The sequence below is a fragment of the Paramisgurnus dabryanus genome, chromosome 23 (genome assembly GCF_030506205.2).
Source record: "Paramisgurnus dabryanus chromosome 23, PD_genome_1.1, whole genome shotgun sequence".
Classification (NCBI taxonomy): Eukaryota; Metazoa; Chordata; class Actinopteri; order Cypriniformes; family Cobitidae; genus Paramisgurnus; species Paramisgurnus dabryanus.
The window spans coordinates 27,924,037-27,946,561 of record NC_133359.1 but is presented as its reverse complement, the minus strand read 5'-3'; the positions used below and the strand labels follow the sequence as shown (position 1 = coordinate 27,946,561).

At 46.3% G+C, this 22,525-nt stretch overlaps 48 non-coding genes across 48 annotated transcripts; all 48 read right to left on the bottom strand.

Annotated features, from left to right (window-relative positions):
- Positions 1-1,848: 1,848 nt before the first annotated feature.
- On the bottom strand, positions 1,849-1,921 carry trnak-uuu (transfer RNA lysine (anticodon UUU)). Its single transcript has one exon. It is a non-coding gene; the product is annotated as a tRNA-Lys (tRNA).
- Positions 1,922-2,513: 592 nt separating this feature from the next.
- LOC135781984 (U4 spliceosomal RNA) lies at positions 2,514-2,654 on the bottom strand. The gene has a single exon (XR_010545388.1). It is a non-coding gene; the product is annotated as a U4 spliceosomal RNA (small nuclear RNA).
- Positions 2,655-3,222: 568 nt separating this feature from the next.
- trnas-uga (transfer RNA serine (anticodon UGA)) lies at positions 3,223-3,304 on the bottom strand. Its single transcript has one exon. It is a non-coding gene; the product is annotated as a tRNA-Ser (tRNA).
- Positions 3,305-3,429: 125 nt separating this feature from the next.
- trnah-gug (transfer RNA histidin (anticodon GUG)) lies at positions 3,430-3,501 on the bottom strand. Its single transcript has one exon. It is a non-coding gene; the product is annotated as a tRNA-His (tRNA).
- Positions 3,502-3,679: 178 nt separating this feature from the next.
- On the bottom strand, positions 3,680-3,761 carry trnas-aga (transfer RNA serine (anticodon AGA)). Its single transcript has one exon. It is a non-coding gene; the product is annotated as a tRNA-Ser (tRNA).
- Positions 3,762-3,855: 94 nt separating this feature from the next.
- On the bottom strand, positions 3,856-3,928 carry trnak-uuu (transfer RNA lysine (anticodon UUU)). Its single transcript has one exon. It is a non-coding gene; the product is annotated as a tRNA-Lys (tRNA).
- Positions 3,929-4,520: 592 nt separating this feature from the next.
- LOC135781919 (U4 spliceosomal RNA) lies at positions 4,521-4,661 on the bottom strand. The gene has a single exon (XR_010545326.1). It is a non-coding gene; the product is annotated as a U4 spliceosomal RNA (small nuclear RNA).
- A 582-nt stretch (positions 4,662-5,243) lies between these two features.
- trnas-uga (transfer RNA serine (anticodon UGA)) lies at positions 5,244-5,325 on the bottom strand. Its single transcript has one exon. It is a non-coding gene; the product is annotated as a tRNA-Ser (tRNA).
- Positions 5,326-5,450: 125 nt separating this feature from the next.
- On the bottom strand, positions 5,451-5,522 carry trnah-gug (transfer RNA histidin (anticodon GUG)). The gene has a single exon. It is a non-coding gene; the product is annotated as a tRNA-His (tRNA).
- Positions 5,523-5,700: 178 nt separating this feature from the next.
- On the bottom strand, positions 5,701-5,782 carry trnas-aga (transfer RNA serine (anticodon AGA)). Its single transcript has one exon. It is a non-coding gene; the product is annotated as a tRNA-Ser (tRNA).
- A 94-nt stretch (positions 5,783-5,876) lies between these two features.
- Positions 5,877-5,949, bottom strand: trnak-uuu (transfer RNA lysine (anticodon UUU)). The gene has a single exon. It is a non-coding gene; the product is annotated as a tRNA-Lys (tRNA).
- Positions 5,950-6,541: 592 nt separating this feature from the next.
- Positions 6,542-6,682, bottom strand: LOC135788365 (U4 spliceosomal RNA). Its single transcript, XR_010547427.2, has one exon. It is a non-coding gene; the product is annotated as a U4 spliceosomal RNA (small nuclear RNA).
- Positions 6,683-7,264: 582 nt separating this feature from the next.
- trnas-uga (transfer RNA serine (anticodon UGA)) lies at positions 7,265-7,346 on the bottom strand. Its single transcript has one exon. It is a non-coding gene; the product is annotated as a tRNA-Ser (tRNA).
- Positions 7,347-7,471: 125 nt separating this feature from the next.
- On the bottom strand, positions 7,472-7,543 carry trnah-gug (transfer RNA histidin (anticodon GUG)). The gene has a single exon. It is a non-coding gene; the product is annotated as a tRNA-His (tRNA).
- Positions 7,544-7,721: 178 nt separating this feature from the next.
- Positions 7,722-7,803, bottom strand: trnas-aga (transfer RNA serine (anticodon AGA)). Its single transcript has one exon. It is a non-coding gene; the product is annotated as a tRNA-Ser (tRNA).
- A 94-nt stretch (positions 7,804-7,897) lies between these two features.
- trnak-uuu (transfer RNA lysine (anticodon UUU)) lies at positions 7,898-7,970 on the bottom strand. The gene has a single exon. It is a non-coding gene; the product is annotated as a tRNA-Lys (tRNA).
- A 592-nt stretch (positions 7,971-8,562) lies between these two features.
- On the bottom strand, positions 8,563-8,703 carry LOC135781985 (U4 spliceosomal RNA). The gene has a single exon (XR_010545389.1). It is a non-coding gene; the product is annotated as a U4 spliceosomal RNA (small nuclear RNA).
- A 568-nt stretch (positions 8,704-9,271) lies between these two features.
- trnas-uga (transfer RNA serine (anticodon UGA)) lies at positions 9,272-9,353 on the bottom strand. The gene has a single exon. It is a non-coding gene; the product is annotated as a tRNA-Ser (tRNA).
- Positions 9,354-9,728: 375 nt separating this feature from the next.
- trnas-aga (transfer RNA serine (anticodon AGA)) lies at positions 9,729-9,810 on the bottom strand. Its single transcript has one exon. It is a non-coding gene; the product is annotated as a tRNA-Ser (tRNA).
- A 94-nt stretch (positions 9,811-9,904) lies between these two features.
- Positions 9,905-9,977, bottom strand: trnak-uuu (transfer RNA lysine (anticodon UUU)). The gene has a single exon. It is a non-coding gene; the product is annotated as a tRNA-Lys (tRNA).
- Positions 9,978-10,569: 592 nt separating this feature from the next.
- LOC135781921 (U4 spliceosomal RNA) lies at positions 10,570-10,710 on the bottom strand. The gene has a single exon (XR_010545328.1). It is a non-coding gene; the product is annotated as a U4 spliceosomal RNA (small nuclear RNA).
- Positions 10,711-11,292: 582 nt separating this feature from the next.
- Positions 11,293-11,374, bottom strand: trnas-uga (transfer RNA serine (anticodon UGA)). Its single transcript has one exon. It is a non-coding gene; the product is annotated as a tRNA-Ser (tRNA).
- A 125-nt stretch (positions 11,375-11,499) lies between these two features.
- trnah-gug (transfer RNA histidin (anticodon GUG)) lies at positions 11,500-11,571 on the bottom strand. The gene has a single exon. It is a non-coding gene; the product is annotated as a tRNA-His (tRNA).
- Positions 11,572-11,749: 178 nt separating this feature from the next.
- Positions 11,750-11,831, bottom strand: trnas-aga (transfer RNA serine (anticodon AGA)). Its single transcript has one exon. It is a non-coding gene; the product is annotated as a tRNA-Ser (tRNA).
- A 94-nt stretch (positions 11,832-11,925) lies between these two features.
- On the bottom strand, positions 11,926-11,998 carry trnak-uuu (transfer RNA lysine (anticodon UUU)). The gene has a single exon. It is a non-coding gene; the product is annotated as a tRNA-Lys (tRNA).
- A 592-nt stretch (positions 11,999-12,590) lies between these two features.
- On the bottom strand, positions 12,591-12,731 carry LOC135781922 (U4 spliceosomal RNA). The gene has a single exon (XR_010545329.1). It is a non-coding gene; the product is annotated as a U4 spliceosomal RNA (small nuclear RNA).
- A 582-nt stretch (positions 12,732-13,313) lies between these two features.
- Positions 13,314-13,395, bottom strand: trnas-uga (transfer RNA serine (anticodon UGA)). The gene has a single exon. It is a non-coding gene; the product is annotated as a tRNA-Ser (tRNA).
- A 375-nt stretch (positions 13,396-13,770) lies between these two features.
- On the bottom strand, positions 13,771-13,852 carry trnas-aga (transfer RNA serine (anticodon AGA)). The gene has a single exon. It is a non-coding gene; the product is annotated as a tRNA-Ser (tRNA).
- Positions 13,853-13,946: 94 nt separating this feature from the next.
- Positions 13,947-14,019, bottom strand: trnak-uuu (transfer RNA lysine (anticodon UUU)). Its single transcript has one exon. It is a non-coding gene; the product is annotated as a tRNA-Lys (tRNA).
- Positions 14,020-14,611: 592 nt separating this feature from the next.
- LOC135781986 (U4 spliceosomal RNA) lies at positions 14,612-14,752 on the bottom strand. The gene has a single exon (XR_010545390.1). It is a non-coding gene; the product is annotated as a U4 spliceosomal RNA (small nuclear RNA).
- A 162-nt stretch (positions 14,753-14,914) lies between these two features.
- Positions 14,915-15,055, bottom strand: LOC135781987 (U4 spliceosomal RNA). Its single transcript, XR_010545391.1, has one exon. It is a non-coding gene; the product is annotated as a U4 spliceosomal RNA (small nuclear RNA).
- A 582-nt stretch (positions 15,056-15,637) lies between these two features.
- Positions 15,638-15,719, bottom strand: trnas-uga (transfer RNA serine (anticodon UGA)). The gene has a single exon. It is a non-coding gene; the product is annotated as a tRNA-Ser (tRNA).
- A 125-nt stretch (positions 15,720-15,844) lies between these two features.
- trnah-gug (transfer RNA histidin (anticodon GUG)) lies at positions 15,845-15,916 on the bottom strand. The gene has a single exon. It is a non-coding gene; the product is annotated as a tRNA-His (tRNA).
- Positions 15,917-16,094: 178 nt separating this feature from the next.
- Positions 16,095-16,176, bottom strand: trnas-aga (transfer RNA serine (anticodon AGA)). Its single transcript has one exon. It is a non-coding gene; the product is annotated as a tRNA-Ser (tRNA).
- A 758-nt stretch (positions 16,177-16,934) lies between these two features.
- LOC135788323 (U4 spliceosomal RNA) lies at positions 16,935-17,075 on the bottom strand. The gene has a single exon (XR_010547395.2). It is a non-coding gene; the product is annotated as a U4 spliceosomal RNA (small nuclear RNA).
- A 582-nt stretch (positions 17,076-17,657) lies between these two features.
- Positions 17,658-17,739, bottom strand: trnas-gga (transfer RNA serine (anticodon GGA)). Its single transcript has one exon. It is a non-coding gene; the product is annotated as a tRNA-Ser (tRNA).
- A 125-nt stretch (positions 17,740-17,864) lies between these two features.
- trnah-gug (transfer RNA histidin (anticodon GUG)) lies at positions 17,865-17,936 on the bottom strand. Its single transcript has one exon. It is a non-coding gene; the product is annotated as a tRNA-His (tRNA).
- A 178-nt stretch (positions 17,937-18,114) lies between these two features.
- On the bottom strand, positions 18,115-18,196 carry trnas-aga (transfer RNA serine (anticodon AGA)). Its single transcript has one exon. It is a non-coding gene; the product is annotated as a tRNA-Ser (tRNA).
- Positions 18,197-18,290: 94 nt separating this feature from the next.
- Positions 18,291-18,363, bottom strand: trnak-uuu (transfer RNA lysine (anticodon UUU)). The gene has a single exon. It is a non-coding gene; the product is annotated as a tRNA-Lys (tRNA).
- Positions 18,364-18,955: 592 nt separating this feature from the next.
- Positions 18,956-19,096, bottom strand: LOC135781924 (U4 spliceosomal RNA). The gene has a single exon (XR_010545331.1). It is a non-coding gene; the product is annotated as a U4 spliceosomal RNA (small nuclear RNA).
- Positions 19,097-19,678: 582 nt separating this feature from the next.
- trnas-uga (transfer RNA serine (anticodon UGA)) lies at positions 19,679-19,760 on the bottom strand. The gene has a single exon. It is a non-coding gene; the product is annotated as a tRNA-Ser (tRNA).
- A 125-nt stretch (positions 19,761-19,885) lies between these two features.
- Positions 19,886-19,957, bottom strand: trnah-gug (transfer RNA histidin (anticodon GUG)). Its single transcript has one exon. It is a non-coding gene; the product is annotated as a tRNA-His (tRNA).
- A 178-nt stretch (positions 19,958-20,135) lies between these two features.
- trnas-aga (transfer RNA serine (anticodon AGA)) lies at positions 20,136-20,217 on the bottom strand. The gene has a single exon. It is a non-coding gene; the product is annotated as a tRNA-Ser (tRNA).
- A 94-nt stretch (positions 20,218-20,311) lies between these two features.
- Positions 20,312-20,384, bottom strand: trnak-uuu (transfer RNA lysine (anticodon UUU)). The gene has a single exon. It is a non-coding gene; the product is annotated as a tRNA-Lys (tRNA).
- Positions 20,385-20,976: 592 nt separating this feature from the next.
- LOC135781925 (U4 spliceosomal RNA) lies at positions 20,977-21,117 on the bottom strand. The gene has a single exon (XR_010545332.1). It is a non-coding gene; the product is annotated as a U4 spliceosomal RNA (small nuclear RNA).
- Positions 21,118-21,699: 582 nt separating this feature from the next.
- On the bottom strand, positions 21,700-21,781 carry trnas-uga (transfer RNA serine (anticodon UGA)). The gene has a single exon. It is a non-coding gene; the product is annotated as a tRNA-Ser (tRNA).
- A 375-nt stretch (positions 21,782-22,156) lies between these two features.
- Positions 22,157-22,238, bottom strand: trnas-aga (transfer RNA serine (anticodon AGA)). The gene has a single exon. It is a non-coding gene; the product is annotated as a tRNA-Ser (tRNA).
- Positions 22,239-22,332: 94 nt separating this feature from the next.
- trnak-uuu (transfer RNA lysine (anticodon UUU)) lies at positions 22,333-22,405 on the bottom strand. Its single transcript has one exon. It is a non-coding gene; the product is annotated as a tRNA-Lys (tRNA).
- Positions 22,406-22,525: the final 120 nt, after the last annotated feature.

Here is a 22,525-nt window from a genome sequence, read left to right as displayed (position 1 = left end):
GCACTTAAGAATGAGTCTTACACTTTACTGAAAGTTGCTTTCAGCCTCTTAATAAATGTCTCCTATTCTTAGACTGCTCCTACTCCTTACTAAGAATTTTCTGACACTTAAGCCATAGCTTAAGACTATTCTTAAGAGCATTTCTGAGAAGTTTTATACATACGGGCCCAGGAATTTTTTAAGTCTTCAGTTTCTGAAACACTGTTTCATTTACATTGTTAAGATCACATTAGATGGCATGAACTCACCCTGATGGTTGTCGGTTATTAAAAAATGTAATCAAAACAGTTTAGTGATGAAAGAAATGGGGAAAATGATACTCTCTTACTCACAATCTCTCTATTGTATGATAACTGAACTAAAATCACAACACAAGTCAATCCTGTTTCTTCATTGATGTTATGAAATGTTTTTTTTGATACAGAATATGATGAATGACATGAATATATATTAAAATATCCATTTCAGTTTACCTTGATGGCTATTTTCTGTTTCGATCTCTTGTCCTATTGCTGCAGACGTTATGGTCAAGTGGTGTAACCAGTGTTTTGTCTGAAAGACTAATATTATACAAAAAAGATCATATGAATAATAATGTAATACTCTACTACACTGTAATAATGGGTATTTCAACGATTTGTACTTAAATGGTCAAAGAATAGAACAAGATGTTTACAGCATATGGTCTTACTCAGTACAATGAAAAACGCATACAATTTAAATTTAGAAATAAATATAACAAAAAACATATTCTCATAGAATATTACTAATTAAAGTACTAATTTCATGAGAACTCATGAGGTGTAAAAGATTAGATATTAGTCATTTTTTGTGACTATCTATCTATTGACAACATATTTTGTTAAAAATAGTATACATGTCATATTAAATAATAATTAACCGCGTTATCCTTAAGGTTTTGTGACCGTCTTATCAAACTTAACAGCGACATAAACACTCGACACAGACACAAAATTGAGCATCTCTGTTCTAGTTTAATTTGATGAACAAAAGACAGACACACAAAAGACACTTAAAAACGTCCAGTAAAAAAAAATAATTAATATAGCGATTAGCATTATCCCTTAAGGTTTTGTGACCGTCTTATCAAACTTAACAGCGACATAAACACTCGACACAGACACAAATTTGAGCATCTCTGTTCTAGTTTAATTTGATGAACCAAAGACAGACACACAAAAGACACTTAAAAACGTCAAGTAAAGAAAATAATTAATATAGCGATTAGCATTATCCCTAAAGGTCTTGTGACCGTCTTATCAAACTTCACGAAAAACATCCAACGTTTATCAGAGCAGAATTATTTACAAAAACAACAAATACTTTTACGATTTCACTTTAGTGATTTATAATTATATTCAGATAATTTAGTAAGTTCTACTTACTTTTAGTGTCTAGAGATATTCGCCGACGGTAAATACAGTTACCTGAGGATGAACTGTAACATCGTCTCCGTCAGTAACCTATCAGAACACTGCTTGCACGGGGCACCTGTTTCGACGCATATAATTGGCTCTTTTGCCCCCCTTGGAGCGGCAATTTTTTTGAAGCATATGATTGGCTCTTTTGCCACGCTGTTGTTAGGACTCTGTTCGGATTTGTTAGGAACTGTTAGGACCTTGTTAGGACTTGTTAGGACTTGTTAGGAACTGTTAGGAATTGTTAGGACTTGGTTAGGACTTGTTAGGACTTCTTAAAGCAGTCCAATTAGTGGAGGGTACGGCCACGACTACATGCTGTCGCTGTTGGGAAACTTTATCCTTTCCCCGTTCGCTACGAAACGGAGCTCTAGACACAGTAGCACAAAAGGCGATCGAGGCTACTCATCGCCCGAACAGGGACTTGAACCCTGGACCCTCAGATTAAAAGTCTGATGCTCTACCGACTGAGCTATCCGGGCCCGCATCTGAGTTCCAGGGCTTCACGCCTCACCCAACTACGGGGCTTCAGTACCATGTCCTGTTAGCTACTCTTTGGTCTATGGACAGGTTAAATATTACTAGAATGCCAGAATGAGCAGGAAACTGCTTCAGTCTTCAAACAGAGTGCGTATTATCTATTTAAGTGGAGAATTCTTGCTTCTGCATGAGACTCTCTTTACTTCAGGAAAAGCACTCTTCATCCAAAACGTCACCAGAGAGGCAACGTTTCTAAGCTCAAGGAAATGTAGCTACATCTACGTAACATGCTGAAGTGACTCTTGAGCTGCACGAGAAAAAGCACATTTGACAAAACGTGACCCTGCCCGTGAAAACCCAGCTAAAATCTTTTTTGTGATTTGGTCTTTTCTACATAAAACCGTCCAACATACATAAAGGGTGTCGTTTGAAAACATCATCGTGATGTCCTTGGTACTGATTGCCACACAGAGGATGGAAATCAATGCGATGTCAAGTACCGGAATCAAACTTTGACGCTTTTAACCTCAGGACTATAAACATCAAAACAAACAAACACACACAACAAACTTCTCTTTGCAACAAACTCGTAAGTCTCTCAAGAGACTGTAAAAAATTGCCAAAGCTGACTGTATTTCAAGTCATCCTGGCGGGGTATTGGGTAAAGTTTTCAACCAGCAATGATCACGCCTCGGATAAACCTCATAGGCTACGATCTTGCCTCTGCGAAAGAATGATGGAAAAGGTCACGACCTCTCCTGTGCACATACCCGGACGCTGGACGACAGGGTGGTATTCAGGCTTTAAACTGAAATTAGACTTCAGGTACTGCTTTGCTACATGTTGTGCCTTTTCAGCAGGTGAGAGATCTGCACAAAAAGTTTGTTCATTATCCGCTTTCTACTTAGAAAAGCAAAAGTGCAAATACACGTTTGAATTATTTAAGGAAAACAATCCGGGGGAGAGAATTGTGGGAATCCTGAAAACAAAGAGGGTAGAGCCATAGTCCTTAACCTCTCAGAAAATTGCTCAGGTCAGGATCAACTCGATTAGCGACGATCTACAACAGTTGTAAACAAAGTCTTGTTCCAGCTCTTCTATGGTTTCCTGCTGCACGTGCAGTATATGGTCAAAATGACAATGGAAGCCACATCACTTCACAACAGAGCCGATCTCTCACACATGAAAGGCTGCATAGTTTTCCCACTGTGCAACCCATGGTACCAACTTGAGCTGCAGAAATAAAGCAAATCGTGAGCTGGAACATCCAACAAGAGAGAGGCCGAGCCAGGGACCAGACACTCGTAGTCGGCAGGGCTTGAACCTGCGCGGGGAGACCCCAATGGATTTCAAATCCATCGCCTTAACCACTCGGCCACGACTACAACAGGGTAACCTGGTGAGCTCTCTGGGCCTGGTGTGTGCTGGAAAAGAACTTGACGGTCAGGCAACCAGCCGATCACAAAAGGGGCAGGAGCGGGAAGACCCCAACAGACTTTCCCGGAAGGGCTGCCGTGACCCGGATTCGAACCGGGGTTGCTGCGGCCACAACGCAGAGTACTAACCACTATACGATCACGGCGTGCCACCGGGCTGCGCAAGAAAGATGCCTGCGGGTCTGCCTGAGTACAATGGCTGTGAGGGGACTGCCATTTCTATGCAGAAGTCAAAATCATTTTTGTATTTCTTTCAACTGCAAATCTTAAGCAGAAGCCCTCACGAAGTAGAGTCGGTCTACTCGAGAGTCTGAAGTCTGAAGACGTAGTCGGCAGGATTCGAACCTGCGCGGGGAGACCCCAATGGATTTCTAGTCCATCGCCTTAACCACTCGGCCACGACTACATGCTGTCGCTGTTGGGAAACTTTATCCTTTCCCCGTTCGCTACGAAACGGAGCTCTAGACACAGTAGCACAAAAGGCGATCGAGGCTACTCATCGCTCGAACAGGGACTTGAACCCTGGACCCTCAGATTAAAAGTCTGATGCTCTACCGACTGAGCTATCCGGGCCCGCATCTGAGTTCCAGGGCTTCACGCCTCACCCAACTACGGGGCTTCAGTACCATGTCCTGTTAGCTACTCTTTGGTCTATGGACAGGTTAAATATTACTAGAATGCCAGAATGAGCAGGAAACTGCTTCAGTCTTCAAACAGAGTGCGTATTATCTATTTAAGTGGAGAATTCTTGCTTCTGCATGAGACTCTCTTTACTTCAGGAAAAGCACTCTTCATCCAAAACGTCACCAGAGAGGCAACGTTTCTAAGCTCAAGGAAATGTAGCTACATGTACGTAACATGCCGAAGTGACTCTTGAGCTGCACGAGAAAAAGCACATTTGACAAAACGTGACCCTGCCCTTGAAAACCCAGCTAAAATCTTTTTTGTGATTTGGTCTTTTCTACATAAAACCGTCCAACATACATAAAGGGTGTCGTTTGAAAACATCATCGTGATGTCCTTGGTACTGATTGCCACACAGAGGATGGAAATCAATGCGATGTCAAGTACCGGAATCAAACTTTGACGCTTTTAACCTCAGGACTATAAACATCAAAACAAACAAACACACACAACAAACTTCTCTTTGCAACAAACTCGTAAGTCTCTCAAGAGACTGTGAAAAATTGCCAAAGCTGACTGTATTTCAAGTCATCCTGGCGGGGTATTGGGTAAAGTTTTCAACCAGCAATGATCACGCCTCGGATAAACCTCATAGGCTACGATCTTGCCTCTGCGAAAGAATGATGGAAAAGGTCACGACCTCTCCTGTGCACATACCCGGACGCTGGACGACAGGGTGGTATTCAGGCTTTAAACTGAAATTAGACTTCAGGTACTGCTTTGCTGCATGTTGTGCCTTTTCAGCAGGTGAGAGATCTGCACAAAAAGTTTGTTCATTATCCGCTTTCTACTTAGAAAAGCAAAAGTGCAAATACACGTTTGAATTATTTAAGGAAAACAATCCGGGGGAGAGAATTGTGGGAATCCTGAAAACAAAGAGGGTAGAGCCATAGTCCTTAACCTCTCAGAAAATTGCTCAGGTCAGGATCAACTCGATTAGCGACGATCTACAACAGTTGTAAACAAAGTCTTGTTCCAGCTCTTCTATGGTTTCCTGCTGCACGTGCAGTATATGGTCAAAATGACAATGGAAGCCACATCACTTCATAACAGAGCCGATCTCTCACACACACAGGAGAAACTACGAAAGGCTGCATAGTTTTCCCACTGTGCAACCCATGGTACCAACTTGAGCTGCAGAAATAAAGCAAATCGTGAGCTGGAACATCCAACAAGAGAGAGGCCGAGCCAGAGACCAGAAACTCGTAGTCGGCAGGGCTAGAACCTGCGCGGGGAGACCCCAATGGATTTCAAATCCATCGCCTTAACCACTCGGCCACGACTACAACAGGGTAACCTGGTGAGCTCTCTGGGCCTGGTGTGTGCTGGAAAAGAACTTGACGGTCAGGCAACCAGCCGATCACAAAAGGGGCGGGAGCGGGAAGACCCCAACAGACTTTCCCGGAAGGGCTGCCGTGACCCGGATTCGAACCGGGGTTGCTGCGGCCACAACGCAGAGTACTAACCACTATACGATCACGGCGTGCCACGGGGCTGCGCAAGAAAGATGCCTGCGGGTCTGCCTGAGTACAATGGCTGTGAGGGGACTGCCATTTCTATGCAGAAGTCAAAATCATTTTTGTATTTCTTTCAACTGCAAATCTTAAGCAGAAGCCCTCACGAAGTAGAGTCGGTCTACTCGAGAGTCTGAAGTCTGAAGACGTAGTCGGCAGGATTCGAACCTGCGCGGGGAGACCCCAATGGATTTCTAGTCCATCGCCTTAACCACTCGGCCACGACTACATGCTGTCGCTGTTGGGAAACTTTATCCTTTCCCCGTTCGCTACGAAACGGAGCTCTAGACACAGCAGCACAAAAGGCGATCGAGGCTACTCATCGCCCGAACAGGGACTTGAACCCTGGACCCTCAGATTAAAAGTCTGATGCTCTACCGACTGAGCTATCCGGGCTCGCACCCGAGTTCCAGGGCTTCACGCCTCAGCCAAGTACGGGACTTCAGTACCATGTCCTGTTAGCTACTCTTTGGTCTATGGACAGGTTAAATATTACTAGAATGCCAGAATGAGCAGGAAACTGCTTCAGTCTTCAAACAGAGTGCGTATTATCTATTTAAGTGGAGAAATCTTGCTTCTGCATGAGACTCTCTTTACTTCAGGAAAAGCACTCTTCATCCAAAACGTCACCAGAGAGGCAACGTTTCTAAGCTCAAGGAAATGTAGCTACATCTACGTAACATGCCGAAGTGACTCTTGAGCTGCACGAGAAAAAGCACATTTGACAAAACGTGACCCTGCCCTTGAAAACCCAGCTAAAATCTTTTTTGTGATTTGGTCTTTTCTACATAAAACCGTCCAACATACATAAAGGGTGTCGTTTGAAAACATCATCGTGATGTCCTTGGTACTGATTGCCACACAGAGGATGGAAATCAATGCGATGTCAAGTACCGGAATCAAACTTTGACGCTTTTAACCTCAGGACTATAAACATCAAAACAAACAAACACACACAACAAACTTCTCTTTGCAACAAACTCGTAAGTCTCTCAAGAGACTGTGAAAAATTGCCAAAGCTGACTGTATTTCAAGTCATCCTGGCGGGGTATTGGGTAAAGTTTTCAACCAGCAATGATCACGCCTCGGATAAACCTCATAGGCTACGATCTTGCCTCTGCGAAAGAATGATGGAAAAGGTCACGACCTCTCCTGTGCACATACCCGGACGCTGGACGACAGGGTGGTATTCAGGCTTTAAACTGAAATTAGACTTCAGGTACTGCTTTGCTGCATGTTGTGCCTTTTCAGCAGGTGAGAGATCTGCACAAAAAGTTTGTTCATTATCCGCTTTCTACTCAGAAAAGCAAAAGTGCAAATACACGTTTGAATTATTTAAGGAAAACAATCCGGGGGAGAGAATTGTGGGAATCCTGAAAACAAAGAGGGTAGAGCCATAGTCCTTAACCTCTCAGAAAATTGCTCAGGTCAGGATCAACTCGATTAGCGACGATCTACAACAGTTGTAAACAAAGTCTTGTTCCAGCTCTTCTATGGTTTCCTGCTGCACGTGCAGTATATGGTCAAAATGACAATGGAAGCCACATCACTTCACAACAGAGCCGATCTCTCACACACACAGGAGAAACTATGAAAGGCTGCATAGTTTTCCCACTGTGCAACCCATGGTACCAACTTGAGCTGCAGAAATAAAGCAAATCGTGAGCTGGAACATCCAACAAGAGAGAGGCCGAGCCAGGGACCAGACACTCGTAGTCGGCAGGGCTTGAACCTGCGCGGGGAGACCCCAATGGATTTCAAATCCATCGCCTTAACCACTCGGCCACGACTACAACAGGGTAACCTGGTGAGCTCTCTGGGCCTGGTGTGTGCTGGAAAAGAACTTGACGGTCAGGCAACCAGCCGATCACAAAAGGGGCAGGAGCGGGAAGACCCCAACAGACTTTCCCGGAAGGGCTGCCGTGACCCGGATTCGAACCGGGGTTGCTGCGGCCACAACGCAGAGTACTAACCACTATACGATCACGGCGTGCCACCAGGCTGCGCAAGAAAGATGCCTGCGGGTCTGCCTGAGTACAATGGCTGTGAGGGGACTGCCATTTCTATGCAGAAGTCAAAATCATTTTTGTATTTCTTTCAACTGCAAATCTTAAGCAGAAGCCCTCACGAAGTAGAGTCGGTCTACTCGAGAGTCTGAAGTCTGAAGACGTAGTCGGCAGGATTCGAACCTGCGCGGGGAGACCCCAATGGATTTCTAGTCCATCGCCTTAACCACTCGGCCACGACTACATGCTGTCGCTGTTGGGAAACTTTATCCTTTCCCCGTTCGCTACGAAACGGAGCTCTAGACACAGCAGCACAAAAGGCGATCGAGGCTACTCATCGCCCGAACAGGGACTTGAACCCTGGACCCTCAGATTAAAAGTCTGATGCTCTACCGACTGAGCTATCCGGGCTCGCACCTGAGTTCCAGGGCTTCACGCCTCAGCCAAGTACGGGACTTCAGTACCATGTCCTGTTAGCTACTCTTTGGTCTATGGACAGGTTAAATATTACTAGAATGCCAGAATGAGCAGGAAACTGCTTCAGTCTTCAAACAGAGTGCGTATTATCTATTTAAGTGGAGAAATCTTGCTTCTGCATGAGACTCTCTTTACTTCAGGAAAAGCACTCTTCATCCAAAACGTCACCAGAGAGGCAACGTTTCTAAGCTCAAGGAAATGTAGCTACATCTACGTAACATGCTGAAGTGACTCTTGAGCTGCACGAGAAAAAGCACATTTGACAAAACGTGACCCTGCCCGTGAAAACCCAGCTAAAATCTTTTTTGTGATTTGGTCTTTTCTACATAAAACCGTCCAACATACATAAAGGGTGTCGTTTGAAAACATCATCGTGATGTCCTTGGTACTGATTGCCACACAGAGGATGGAAATCAATGCGATGTCAAGTACCGGAATCAAACTTTGACGCTTTTAACCTCAGGACTATAAACATCAAAACAAACAAACACACACAACAAACTTCTCTTTGCAACAAACTCGTAAGTCTCTCAAGAGACTGTAAAAAATTGCCAAAGCTGACTGTATTTCAAGTCATCCTGGCGGGGTATTGGGTAAAGTTTTCAACCAGCAATGATCACGCCTCGGATAAACCTCATAGGCTACGATCTTGCCTCTGCGAAAGAATGATGGAAAAGGTCACGACCTCTCCTGTGCACATACCCGGACGCTGGACGACAGGGTGGTATTCAGGCTTTAAACTGAAATTAGACTTCAGGTACTGCTTTGCTGCATGTTGTGCCTTTTCAGCAGGTGAGAGATCTGCACAAAAAGTTTGTTCATTATCCGCTTTCTACTTAGAAAAGCAAAAGTGCAAATACACGTTTGAATTATTTAAGGAAAACAATCCGGGGGAGAGAATTGTGGGAATCCTGAAAACAAAGAGGGTAGAGCCATAGTCCTTAACCTCTCAGAAAATTGCTCAGGTCAGGATCAACTCGATTAGCGACGATCTACAACAGTTGTAAACAAAGTCTTGTTCCAGCTCTTCTATGGTTTCCTGCTGCACGTGCAGTATATGGTCAAAATGACAATGGAAGCCACATCACTTCACAACAGAGCCGATCTCTCACACATGAAAGGCTGCATAGTTTTCCCACTGTGCAACCCATGGTACCAACTTGAGCTGCAGAAATAAAGCAAATCGTGAGCTGGAACATCCAACAAGAGAGAGGCCGAGCCAGGGACCAGACACTCGTAGTCGGCAGGGCTTGAACCTGCGCGGGGAGACCCCAATGGATTTCAAATCCATCGCCTTAACCACTCGGCCACGACTACAACAGGGTAACTTGGTGAGCTCTCTGGGCCTGGTGTGTGCTGGAAAAGAACTTGACGGTCAGGCAACCAGCCGATCACAAAAGGGGCAGGAGCGGGAAGACCCCAACAGACTTTCCCGGAAGGGCTGCCGTGACCCAGATTCGAACCGGGGTTGCTGCGGCCACAACGCAGAGTACTAACCACTATACGATCACGGCGTGCCACCGGGCTGCGCAAGAAAGATGCCTGCGGGTCTGCCTGAGTACAATGGCTGTGAGGGGACTGCCATTTCTATGCAGAAGTCAAAATCATTTTTGTATTTCTTTCAACTGCAAATCTTAAGCAGAAGCCCTCACGAAGTAGAGTCGGTCTACTCGAGAGTCTGAAGTCTGAAGACGTAGTCGGCAGGATTCGAACCTGCGCGGGGAGACCCCAATGGATTTCTAGTCCATCGCCTTAACCACTCGGCCACGACTACATGCTGTCGCTGTTGGGAAACTTTATCCTTTCCGCGTTCGCTACGAAACGGAGCTCTAGACACAGTAGCACAAACGGCGATCGAGGCTACTCATCGCCCGAACAGGGACTTGAACCCTGGACCCTCAGATTAAAAGTCTGATGCTCTACCGACTGAGCTATCCGGGCCCGCATCTGAGTTCCAGGGCTTCACGCCTCACCCAACTACGGGGCTTCAGTACCATGTCCTGTTAGCTACTCTTTGGTCTATGGACAGGTTAAATATTACTAGAATGCCAGAATGAGCAGGAAACTGCTTCAGTCTTCAAACAGAGTGCGTATTATCTATTTAAGTGGAGAATTCTTGCTTCTGCATGAGACTCTCTTTACTTCAGGAAAAGCACTCTTCATCCAAAACGTCACCAGAGAGGCAACGTTTCTAAGCTCAAGGAAATGTAGCTATATGTACGTAACATGCCGAAGTGACTCTTGAGCTGCACGAGAAAAAGCACATTTGACAAAACGTGACCCTGCCCTTGAAAACCCAGCTAAAATCTTTTTTGTGATTTGGTCTTTTCTACATAAAACCGTCCAACATACATAAAGGGTGTCGTTTGAAAACATCATCGTGATGTCCTTGGTACTGATTGCCACACAGAGGATGGAAATCAATGCGATGTCAAGTACCGGAATCAAACTTTGACGCTTTTAACCTCAGGACTATAAACATCAAAACAAACAAACACACACAACAAACTTCTCTTTGCAACAAACTCGTAAGTCTCTCAAGAGACTGTGAAAAATTGCCAAAGCTGACTGTATTTCAAGTCATCCTGGCGGGGTATTGGGTAAAGTTTTCAACCAGCAATGATCACGCCTCGGATAAACCTCATAGGCTACGATCTTGCCTCTGCGAAAGAATGATGGAAAAGGTCACGACCTCTCCTCTGCACATACCCGGACGCTGGACGACAGGGTGGTATTCAGGCTTTAAACTGAAATTAGACTTCAGGTACTGCTTTGCTGCATGTTGTGCCTTTTCAGCAGGTGAGAGATCTGCACAAAAAGTTTGTTCATTATCCGCTTTCTACTTAGAAAAGCAAAAGTGCAAATACACGTTTGAATTATTTAAGGAAAACAATCCGGGGGAGAGAATTGTGGGAATCCTGAAAACAAAGAGGGTAGAGCCATAGTCCTTAACCTCTCAGAAAATTGCTCAGGTCAGGATCAACTCGATTAGCGACGATCTACAACAGTTGTAAACAAAGTCTTGTTCCAGCTCTTCTATGGTTTCCTGCTGCACGTGCAGTATATGGTCAAAATGACAATGGAAGCCACATCACTTCATAACAGAGCCGATCTCTCACACACACAGGAGAAACTACGAAAGGCTGCATAGTTTTCCCACTGTGCAACCCATGGTACCAACTTGAGCTGCAGAAATAAAGCAAATCGTGAGCTGGAACATCCAACAAGAGAGAGGCCGAGCCAGGGACCAGAAACTCGTAGTCGGCAGGGCTTGAACCTGCGCGGGGAGACCCCAATGGAATTCAAATCCATCGCCTTAACCACTCGGCCACGACTACAACAGGGTAACCTGGTGAGCTCTCTGGGCCTGGTGTGTGCTGGAAAAGAACTTGACGGTCAGGCAACCAGCCGATCACAAAAGGGGCGGGAGCGGGAAGACCCCAACAGACTTTCCCGGAAGGGCTGCCGTGACCCGGATTCGAACCGGGGTTGCTGCGGCCACAACGCAGAGTACTAACCACTATACGATCACGGCGTGCCACGGGGCTGCGCAAGAAAGATGCCTGCGGGTCTGCCTGAGTACAATGGCTGTGAGGGGACTGCCATTTCTATGCAGAAGTCAAAATCATTTTTGTATTTCTTTCAACTGCAAATCTTAAGCAGAACCCCTCACGAAGTAGAGTCGGTCTACTCGAGAGTCTGAAGTCTGAAGACGTAGTCGGCAGGATTCGAACCTGCGCGGGGAGACCCCAATGGATTTCTAGTCCATCGCCTTAACCACTCGGCCACGACTACATGCTGTCGCTGTTGGGAAACTTTATCCTTTCCCCGTTCGCTACGAAACGGAGCTCTAGACACAGCAGCACAAAAGGCGATCGAGGCTACTCATCGCCCGAACAGGGACTTGAACCCTGGACCCTCAGATTAAAAGTCTGATGCTCTACCGACTGAGCTATCCGGGCTCGCACCTGAGTTCCAGGGCTTCACGCCTCAGCCAAGTACGGGACTTCAGTACCATGTCCTGTTAGCTACTCTTTGGTCTATGGACAGGTTAAATATTACTAGAATGCCAGAATGAGCAGGAAACTGCTTCAGTCTTCAAACAGAGTGCGTATTATCTATTTAAGTGGAGAAATCTTGCTTCTGCATGAGACTCTCTTTACTTCAGGAAAAGCACTCTTCATCCAAAACGTCACCAGAGAGGCAACGTTTCTAAGCTCAAGGAAATGTAGCTACATCTACGTAACATGCCGAAGTGACTCTTGAGCTGCACGAGAAAAAGCACATTTGACAAAACGTGACCCTGCCATTGAAAACCCAGCTAAAATCTTTTTTGTGATTTGGTCTTTTCTACATAAAACCGTCCAACATACATAAAGGGTGTCGTTTGAAAACATCATCGTGATGTCCTTGGTACTGATTGCCACACAGAGGATGGAAATCAATGCGATGTCAAGTACCGGAATCAAACTTTGACGCTTTTAACCTCAGGACTATAAACATCAAAACAAACAAACACACACAACAAACTTCTCTTTGCAACAAACTCGTAAGTCTCTCAAGAGACTGTGAAAAATTGCCAAAGCTGACTGTATTTCAAGTCATCCTGGCGGGGTATTGGGTAAAGTTTTCAACCAGCAATGATCACGCCTCGGATAAACCTCATAGGCTACGATCTTGCCTCTGCGAAAGAATGATGGAAAAGGTCACGACCTCTCCTGTGCACATACCCGGACGCTGGACGACAGGGTGGTATTCAGGCTTTAAACTGAAATTAGACTTCAGGTACTGCTTTGCTGCATGTTGTGCCTTTTCAGCAGGTGAGAGATCTGCACAAAAAGTTTGTTCATTATCCGCTTTCTACTTAGAAAAGCAAAAGTGCAAATACACGTTTGAATTATTTAAGGAAAACAATCCGGGGGAGAGAATTGTGGGAATCCTGAAAACAAAGAGGGTAGAGCCATAGTCCTTAACCTCTCAGAAAATTGCTCAGGTCAGGATCAACTCGATTAGCGACGATCTACAACAGTTGTAAACCAAGTCTTGTTCCAGCTCTTCTATGGTTTCCTGCTGCACGTGCAGTATATGGTCAAAATGACAATGGAAGCCACATCACTTCACAACAGAGCCGATCTCTCACACACACAGGAGAAACTATGAAAGGCTGCATAGTTTTCCCACTGTGCAACCCATGGTACCAACTTGAGCTGCAGAAATAAAGCAAATCGTGAGCTGGAACATCCAACAAGAGAGAGGCCGAGCCAGGGACCAGACACTCGTAGTCGGCAGGGCTTGAACCTGCGCGGGGAGACCCCAATGGATTTCAAATCCATCGCCTTAACCACTCGGCCACGACTACAACAGGGTAACCTGGTGAGCTCTCTGGGCCTGGTGTGTGCTGGAAAAGAACTTGACGGTCAGGCAACCAGCCGATCACAAAAGGGGCAGGAGCGGGAAGACCCCAACAGACTTTCCCGGAAGGGCTGCCGTGACCCGAATTCGAACCGGGGTTGCTGCGGCCACAACGCAGAGTACTAACCACTATACGATCACGGCGTGCCACCAGGCTGCGCAAGAAAGATGCCTGCGGGTCTGCCTGAGTACAATGGCTGTGAGGGGACTGCCATTTCTATGCAGAAGTCAAAATCATTTTTGTATTTCTTTCAACTGCAAATCTTAAGCAGAAGCCCTCACGAAGTAGAGTCGGTCTACTCGAGAGTCTGAAGTCTGAAGACGTAGTCGGCAGGATTCGAACCTGCGCGGGGAGACCCCAATGGATTTCTAGTCCATCGCCTTAACCACTCGGCCACGACTACATGCTGTCGCTGTTGGGAAACTTTATCCTTTCCCCGTTCGCTACGAAACGGAGCTCTAGACACAGCAGCACAAAAGGCGATCGAGGCTACTCATCGCCCGAACAGGGACTTGAACCCTGGACCCTCAGATTAAAAGTCTGATGCTCTACCGACTGAGCTATCCGGGCTCGCACCTGAGTTCCAGGGCTTCACGCCTCAGCCAAGTACGGGACTTCAGTACCATGTCCTGTTAGCTACTCTTTGGTCTATGGACAGGTTAAATATTACTAGAATGCCAGAATGAGCAGGAAACTGCTTCAGTCTTCAAACAGAGTGCGTATTATCTATTTAAGTGGAGAAATCTTGCTTCTGCATGAGACTCTCTTTACTTCAGGAAAAGCACTCTTCATCCAAAACGTCACCAGAGAGGCAACGTTTCTAAGCTCAAGGAAATGTAGCTACATCTACGTAACATGCCGAAGTGACTCTTGAGCTGCACGAGAAAAAGCACATTTGACAAAACGTGACCCTGCCCTTGAAAACCCAGCTAAAATCTTTTTTGTGATTTGGTCTTTTCTACATAAAACCGTCCAACATACATAAAGGGTGTCGTTTGAAAACATCATCGTGATGTCCTTGGTACTGATTGCCACACAGAGGATGGAAATCAATGCGATGTCAAGTACCGGAATCAAACTTTGACGCTTTTAACCTCAGGACTATAAACATCAAAACAAACAAACACACACAACAAACTTCTCTTTGCAACAAACTCGTAAGTCTCTCAAGAGACTGTAAAAAATTGCCAAAGCTGACTGTATTTCAAGTCATCCTGGCGGGGTATTGGGTAAAGTTTTCAACCAGCAATGATCACGCCTCGGATAAACCTCATAGGCTACGATCTTGCCTCTGCGAAAGAATGATGGAAAAGGTCACGACCTCTCCTGTGCACATACCCGGACGCTGGACGACAGGGTGGTATTCAGGCTTTAAACTGAAATTAGACGCTTTTAACCTCAGGACTATAAACATCAAAACAAACAAACACACACAACAAACTTCTCTTTGCAACAAACTCGTAAGTCTCTCAAGAGACTGTAAAAAATTGCCAAAGCTGACTGTATTTCAAGTCATCCTGGCGGGGTATTGGGTAAAGTTTTCAACCAGCAATGATCACGCCTCGGATAAACCTCATAGGCTACGATCTTGCCTCTGCGAAAGAATGATGGAAAAGGTCACGACCTCTCCTGTGCACATACCCGGACGCTGGACGACAGGGTGGTATTCAGGCTTTAAACTGAAATTAGACTTCAGGTACTGCTTTGCTGCATGTTGTGCCTTTTCAGCAGGTGAGAGATCTGCACAAAAAGTTTGTTCATTATCCGCTTTCTACTTAGAAAAGCAAAAGTGCAAATACACGTTTGAATTATTTAAGGAAAACAATCCGGGGGAGAGAATTGTAGGAATCCTGAAAACAAAGAGGGTAGAGCCATAGTCCTTAACCTCTCAGAAAATTGCTCAGGTCAGGATCAACTCGATTAGCGACGATCTACAACAGTTGTAAACAAAGTCTTGTTCCAGCTCTTCTATGGTTTCCTGCTGCACGTGCAGTATATGGTCAAAATGACAATGGAAGCCACATCACTTCACAACAGAGCCGATCTCTCACACACACAGGAGAAACTATGAAAGGCTGCATAGTTTTCCCACTGTGCAACCCATGGTACCAACTTGAGCTGCAGAAATAAAGCAAATCGTGAGCTGGAACATCCAACAAGAGATAGGCCGAGCCAGGGACCAGACACTCGTAGTCGGCAGGGCTTGAACCTGCGCGGGGAGACCCCAATGGATTTCAAATCCATCGCCTTAACCACTCGGCCACGACTACAACAGGGTAACCTGGTGAGCTCTCTGGGCCTGGTGTGTGCTGGAAAAGAACTTGACGGTCAGGCAACCAGCCGATCACAAAAGGGGCAGGAGCGGGAAGACCCCAACAGACTTTCCCGGAAGGGCTGTCGTGACCCGGATTCGAACCGGGGTTGCTGCGGCCACAACGCAGAGTACTAACCACTATACGATCACGGCGTGCCACCGGGCTGCGCAAGAAAGATGCCTGCGGGTCTGCCTGAGTACAATGGCTGTGAGGGGACTGCCATTTCTATGCAGAAGTCAAAATCATTTTTGTATTTCTTTCAACTGCAAATCTTAAGCAGAAGCCCTCACGAAGTAGAGTCGGTCTACTCGAGAGTCTGAAGTCTGAAGACGTAGTCGGCAGGATTCGAACCTGCGCGGGGAGACCCCAATGGATTTCTAGTCCATCGCCTTAACCACTCGGCCACGGCTACATGCTGTCGCTGTTGGGAAACTTTATCCTTTCCCCGTTCGCTACGAAACGGAGCTCTAGACACAGCAGCACAAAAGGCGATCAAGGCTACTCATCGGCCGAACAGGGACTTGAACCCTGGACCCTCAGATTAAAAGTATGATGCTCTACCGACTGAGCTATCCGGGCTCGCACCTGAGTTCCAGGGCTTCACGCCTCAGCCAAGTACGGGACTTCAGTACCATGTCCTGTTAGCTACTCTTTTGTCTATGGACAGGTTAAATATTACTAGAATGCCAGAATGAGCAGGAAACTGCTTCAGTCTTCAAACAGAGTGCGTATTATCTATTTAAGTGGAGAAATCTTGCTTCTGCATGAGACTCTCTTTACTTCAGGAAAAGCACTCTTCATCCAAAACGTCACCAGAGAGGCAACGTTTCTAAGCTCAAGGAAATGTATCTACATCTACGTAACATGCCGAAGTGACTCTTGAGCTGCACGAGAAAAAGCACATTTGACAAAACGTGACCCTGCCCGTGAAAACCCAGCTAAAATCTTTTTTGTGATTTGGTCTTTTCTACATAAAACCGTCCAACATACATAAAGGGTGTCGTTTGAAAACATCATCGTGATGTCCTTGGTACTGATTGCCACACAGAGGATGGAAACAATGCGATGTCAAGTACCGGAATCAAACTTTGACGCTTTTAACCTCAGGACTATAAACATCAAAACAAACAAACACACACAACAAACTTCTCTTTGCAACAAACTCGTAAGTCTCTCAAGAGACTGTGAAAAATTGCCAAAGCTGACTGTATTTCAAGTCATCCTGGCGGGGTATTGGGTAAAGTTTTCAACCAGCAATGATCACGCCTCGGATAAACCTCATAGGCTACGATCTTGCCTCTGCGAAAGAATGATGGAAAAGGTCACGACCTCTCCTCTGCACATACCCGGACGCTGGGCGACAGGGTGGTATTCAGGCTTTAAACTGAAATTAGACTTCAGGTACTGCTTTGCTGCATGTTGTGCCTTTTCAGCAGGTGAGAGATCTGCACAAAAAGTTTGTTCATTATCCGCTTTCTACTTAGAAAAGCAAAAGTGCAAATACACGTTTGAATTATTTAAGGAAAACAATCCGGGGGAGAGAATTGTGGGAATCCTGAAAACAAAGAGGGTAGAGCCATAGTCCTTAACCTCTCAGAAAATTGCTCAGGTCAGGATCAACTCGATTAGCGACGATCTACAACAGTTGTAAACAAAGTCTTGTTCCAGCTCTTCTATGGTTTCCTGCTGCACGTGCAGTATATGGTCAAAATGACAATGGAAGCCACATCACTTCATAACAGAGCCGATCTCTCACACACACAGGAGAAACTACGAAAGGCTGCATAGTTTTCCCACTGTGCAACCCATGGTACCAACTTGAGCTGCAGAAATAAAGCAAATCGTGAGCTGGAACATCCAACAAGAGAGAGGCCGAGCCAGGGACCAGAAACTCGTAGTCGGCAGGGCTTGAACCTGCGCGGGGAGACCCCAATGGATTTCAAATCCATCGCCTTAACCACTCGGCCACGACTACAACAGGGTAATCTGGTGAGCTCTCTGGGCCTGGTGTGTGCTGGAAAAGAACTTGACGGTCAGGCAACCAGCCGATCACAAAAGGGGCGGGAGCGGGAAGACCCCAACAGACTTTCCCGGAAGGGCTGCCGTGACCCGGATTCGAACCGGGGTTGCTGCGGCCACAACGCAGAGTACTAACCACTATACGATCACGGCGTGCCACGGGGCTGCGCAAGAAAGATGCCTGCGGGTCTGCCTGAGTACAATGGCTGTGAGGGGACTGCCATTTCTATGCAGAAGTCAAAATCATTTTTGTATTTCTTTCAACTGCAAATCTTAAGCAGAAGCCCTCACGAAGTAGAGTCGGTCTACTCGAGAGTCTGAAGTCTGAAGACGTAGTCGGCAGGATTCGAACCTGCGCGGGGAGACCCCAATGGATTTCTAGTCCATCGCCATAACCACTCGGCCACGACTACATGCTGTCGCTGTTAGGAAACTTTATCCTTTCCCCGTTCGCTACGAAACGGAGCTCTAGACACAGCAGCACAAAAGGCGATCGAGGCTACTCATCGCCCGAACAGGGACTTGAACCCTGGACCCTCAAATTAAAAGTCTGATGCTCTACCGACTGAGCCATCCGGGCTCGCACCTGAGTTCCAGGGCTTCACGCCTCAGCCAAGTACGGGACTTCAGTACCATGTCCTGTTAGCTACTCTTTGGTCTATGGACAGGTTAAATATTACTAGAATGCCAGAATGAGCAGGAAACTGCTTCAGTCTTCAAACAGAGTGCGTATTATCTATTTAAGTGGAGAAATCTTGCTTCTGCATGAGACTCTCTTTACTTCAGGAAAAGCACTCTTCATCCAAAACGTCACCAGAGAGGCAACGTTTCTAAGCTCAAGGAAATGTAGCTACATCTACGTAACATGCCGAAGTGACTCTTGAGCTGCACGAGAAAAAGCACATTTGACAAAACGTGACCCTGCCCTTGAAAACCCAGCTAAAATCTTTTTTGTGATTTGGTCTTTTCTACATAAAACCGTCCAACATACATAAAGGGTGTCGTTTGAAAACATCATCGTGATGTCCTTGGTACTGATTGCCACACAGAGGATGGAAATCAATGCGATGTCAAGTACCGGAATCAAACTTTGACGCTTTTAACCTCAGGACTATAAACATCAAAACAAACAAACACACACAACAAACTTCTCTTTGCAACAAACTCGTAAGTCTCTCAAGAGACTGTGAAAAATTGCCAAAGCTGACTGTATTTCAAGTCATCCTGGCGGGGTATTGGGTAAAGTTTTCAACCAGCAATGATCACGCCTCGGATAAACCTCATAGGCTACGATCTTGCCTCTGCGAAAGAATGATGGAAAAGGTCACGACCTCTCCTGTGCACATACCCGGACGCTGGACGACAGGGTGGTATTCAGGCTTTAAACTGAAATTAGACTTCAGGTACTGCTTTGCTGCATGTTGTGCCTTTTCAGCAGGTGAGAGATCTGCACAAAAAGTTTGTTCATTATCCGCTTTCTACTTAGAAAAGCAAAAGTGCAAATACACGTTTGAATTATTTAAGGAAAACAATCCGGGGGAGAGAATTGTGGGAATCCTGAAAACAAAGAGGGTAGAGCCATAGTCCTTAACCTCTCAGAAAATTGCTCAGGTCAGGATCAACTCGATTAGCGACGATCTACAACAGTTGTAAACAAAGTCTTGTTCCAGCTCTTCTATGGTTTCCTGCTGCACGTGCAGTATATGGTCAAAATGACAATGGAAGCCACATCACTTCACAACAGAGCCGATCTCTCACACACACAGGAGAAACTATGAAAGGCTGCATAGTTTTCCCACTGTGCAACCCATGGTACCAACTTGAGCTGCAGAAATAAAGCAAATCGTGAGCTGGAACATCCAACAAGAGAGAGGCCGAGCCAGGGACCAGACACTCGTAGTCGGCAGGGCTTGAACCTGCGCGGGGAGACCCCAATGGATTTCAAATCCATCGCCTTAACCACTCGGCCACGACTACAACAGGGTAACCTGGTGAGCTCTCTGGGCCTGGTGTGTGCTGGAAAAGAACTTGACGGTCAGGCAACCAGCCGATCACAAAAGGGGCGGGAGCGGGAAGACCCCAACAGACTTTCCCGGAAGGGCTGCCGTGACCCGGATTCGAACCGGGGTTGCTGCGGCCACAACGCAGAGTACTAACCACTATACGATCACGGCGTGCCACCGGGCTGCGCAAGAAAGATGCCTGCGGGTCTGCCTGAGTACAATGGCTGTGAGGGGACTGCCATTTCTATGCAGAAGTCAAAATCATTTTTGTATTTCTTTCAACTGCAAATCTTAAGCAGAAGCCCTCACGTAGTAGAGTCGGTCTACTCGAGAGTCTGAAGTCTGAAGACGTAGTCGGCAGGATTCGAACCTGCGCGGGGAGACCCCAATGGATTTCTAGTCCATCGCCTTAACCACTCGGCCACGACTACATGCTGTCGCTGTTGGGAAACTTTATCCTTTCCCCGTTCGCTACGAAACGGAGCTCTAGACACAGCAGCACAAAAGGCGATCGAGGCTACTCATCGCCCGAACAGGGACTTGAACCCTGGACCCTCAGATTAAAAGTCTGATGCTCTAACGACTGAGCTATCCGGGCTCGCACCTGAGTTCCAGGGCTTCACGCCTCAGCCAAGTACGGGACTTCAGTACCATGTCCTGTTAGCTACTCTTTGGTCTATGGACAGGTTAAATATTACTAGAATGCCAGAATGAGCAGGAAACTGCTTCAGTCTTCAAACAGAGTGCGTATTATCTATTTAAGTGGAGAAATCTTGCTTCTGCATGAGACTCTCTTTACTTCAGGAAAAGCACTCTTCATCCAAAACGTCACCAGAGAGGCAACGTTTCTAAGCTCAAGGAAATGTAGCTACATCTACGTAACATGCCGAAGTGACTCTTGAGCTGCACGAGAAAAAGCACATTTGACAAAACGTGACCCTGCCCTTGAAAACCCAGCTAAAATCTTTTTTGTGATTTGGTCTTTTCTACATAAAACCGTCCAACATACATAAAGGGTGTCGTTTGAAAACATCATCGTGATGTCCTTGGTACTGATTGCCACACAGAGGATGGAAATCAATGCGATGTCAAGTACCGGAATCAAACTTTGACGCTTTTAACCTCAGGACTATAAACATCAAAACAAACAAACACACACAACAAACTTCTCTTTGCAACAAACTCGTAAGTCTCTCAAGAGACTGTGAAAAATTGCCAAAGCTGACTGTATTTCAAGTCATCCTGGCGGGGTATTGGGTAAAGTTTTCAACCAGCAATGATCACGCCTCGGATAAACCTCATAGGCTACGATCTTGCCTCTGCGAAAGAATGATGGAAAAGGTCACGACCTCTCCTGTGCACATACCCGGACGCTGGACGACAGGGTGGTATTCAGGCTTTAAACTGAAATTAGACTTCAGGTACTGCTTTGCTGCATGTTGTGCCTTTTCAGCAGGTGAGAGATCTGCACAAAAAGTTTGTTCATTATCCGCTTTCTACTTAGAAAAGCAAAAGTGCAAATACACGTTTGAATTATTTAAGGAAAACAATCCGGGGGAGAGAATTGTGGGAATCCTGAAAACAAAGAGGGTAGAGCCATAGTCCTTAACCTCTCAGAAAATTGCTCAGGTCAGGATCAACTCGATTAGCGACGATCTACAACAGTTGTAAACAAAGTCTTGTTCCAGCTCTTCTATGGTTTCCTGCTGCACGTGCAGTATATGGTCAAAATGACAATGGAAGCCACATCACTTCACAACAGAGCCGATCTCTCACACACACAGGAGAAACTATGAAAGGCTGCATAGTTTTCCCACTGTGCAACCCATGGTACCAACTTGAGCTGCAGAAATAAAGCAAATCGTGAGCTGGAACATCCAACAAGAGAGAGGCCGAGCCAGGGACCAGACACTCGTAGTCGGCAGGGCTTGAACCTGCGCGGGGAGACCCCAATGGATTTCAAATCCATCGCCTTAACCACTCGGCCACGACTACAACAGGGTAACCTGGTGAGCTCTCTGGGCCTGGTGTGTGCTGGAAAAGAACTTGACGGTCAGGCAACCAGCCGATCACAAAAGGGGCGGGAGCGGGAAGACCCCAACAGACTTTCCCGGAAGGGCTGCCGTGACCCGGATTCGAACCGGGGTTGCTGCAGCCACAACGCAGAGTACTAAACACTATACGATCACGGCGTGCCACGGGGCTGCGCAAGAAAGATGCCTGCGGGTCTGCCTGAGTACAATGGCTGTGAGGGGACTGCCATTTCTATGCAGAAGTCAAAATCATTTTTGTATTTCTTTCAACTGCAAATCTTAAGCAGAAGCCCTCACGAAGTAGAGTCGGTCTACTCGAGAGTTTGAAGTCTGAAGACGTAGTCGGCAGGATTCGAACCTGCGCGGGGAGACCCCAATGGATTTCTAGTCCATCGCCTTAACCACTCGGCCACGACTACATGCTGTCGCTGTTGGGAAACTTTATCCTTTCCCCGTTCGCTACGAAACGGAGCTCTAGACACAGCAGCACAAAAGGCGATCGAGGCTACTCATCGCCCGAACAGGGACTTGAACCCTGGACCCTCAGATTAAAAGTCTGATGCTCTACCGACTGAGCTATCCGGGCTCGCACCTGAGTTCCAGGGCTTCACGCCTCAGCCAAGTACGGGACTTCAGTACCATGTCCTGTTAGCTACTCTTTGGTCTATGGACAGGTTAAATATTACTAGAATGCCAGAATGAGCAG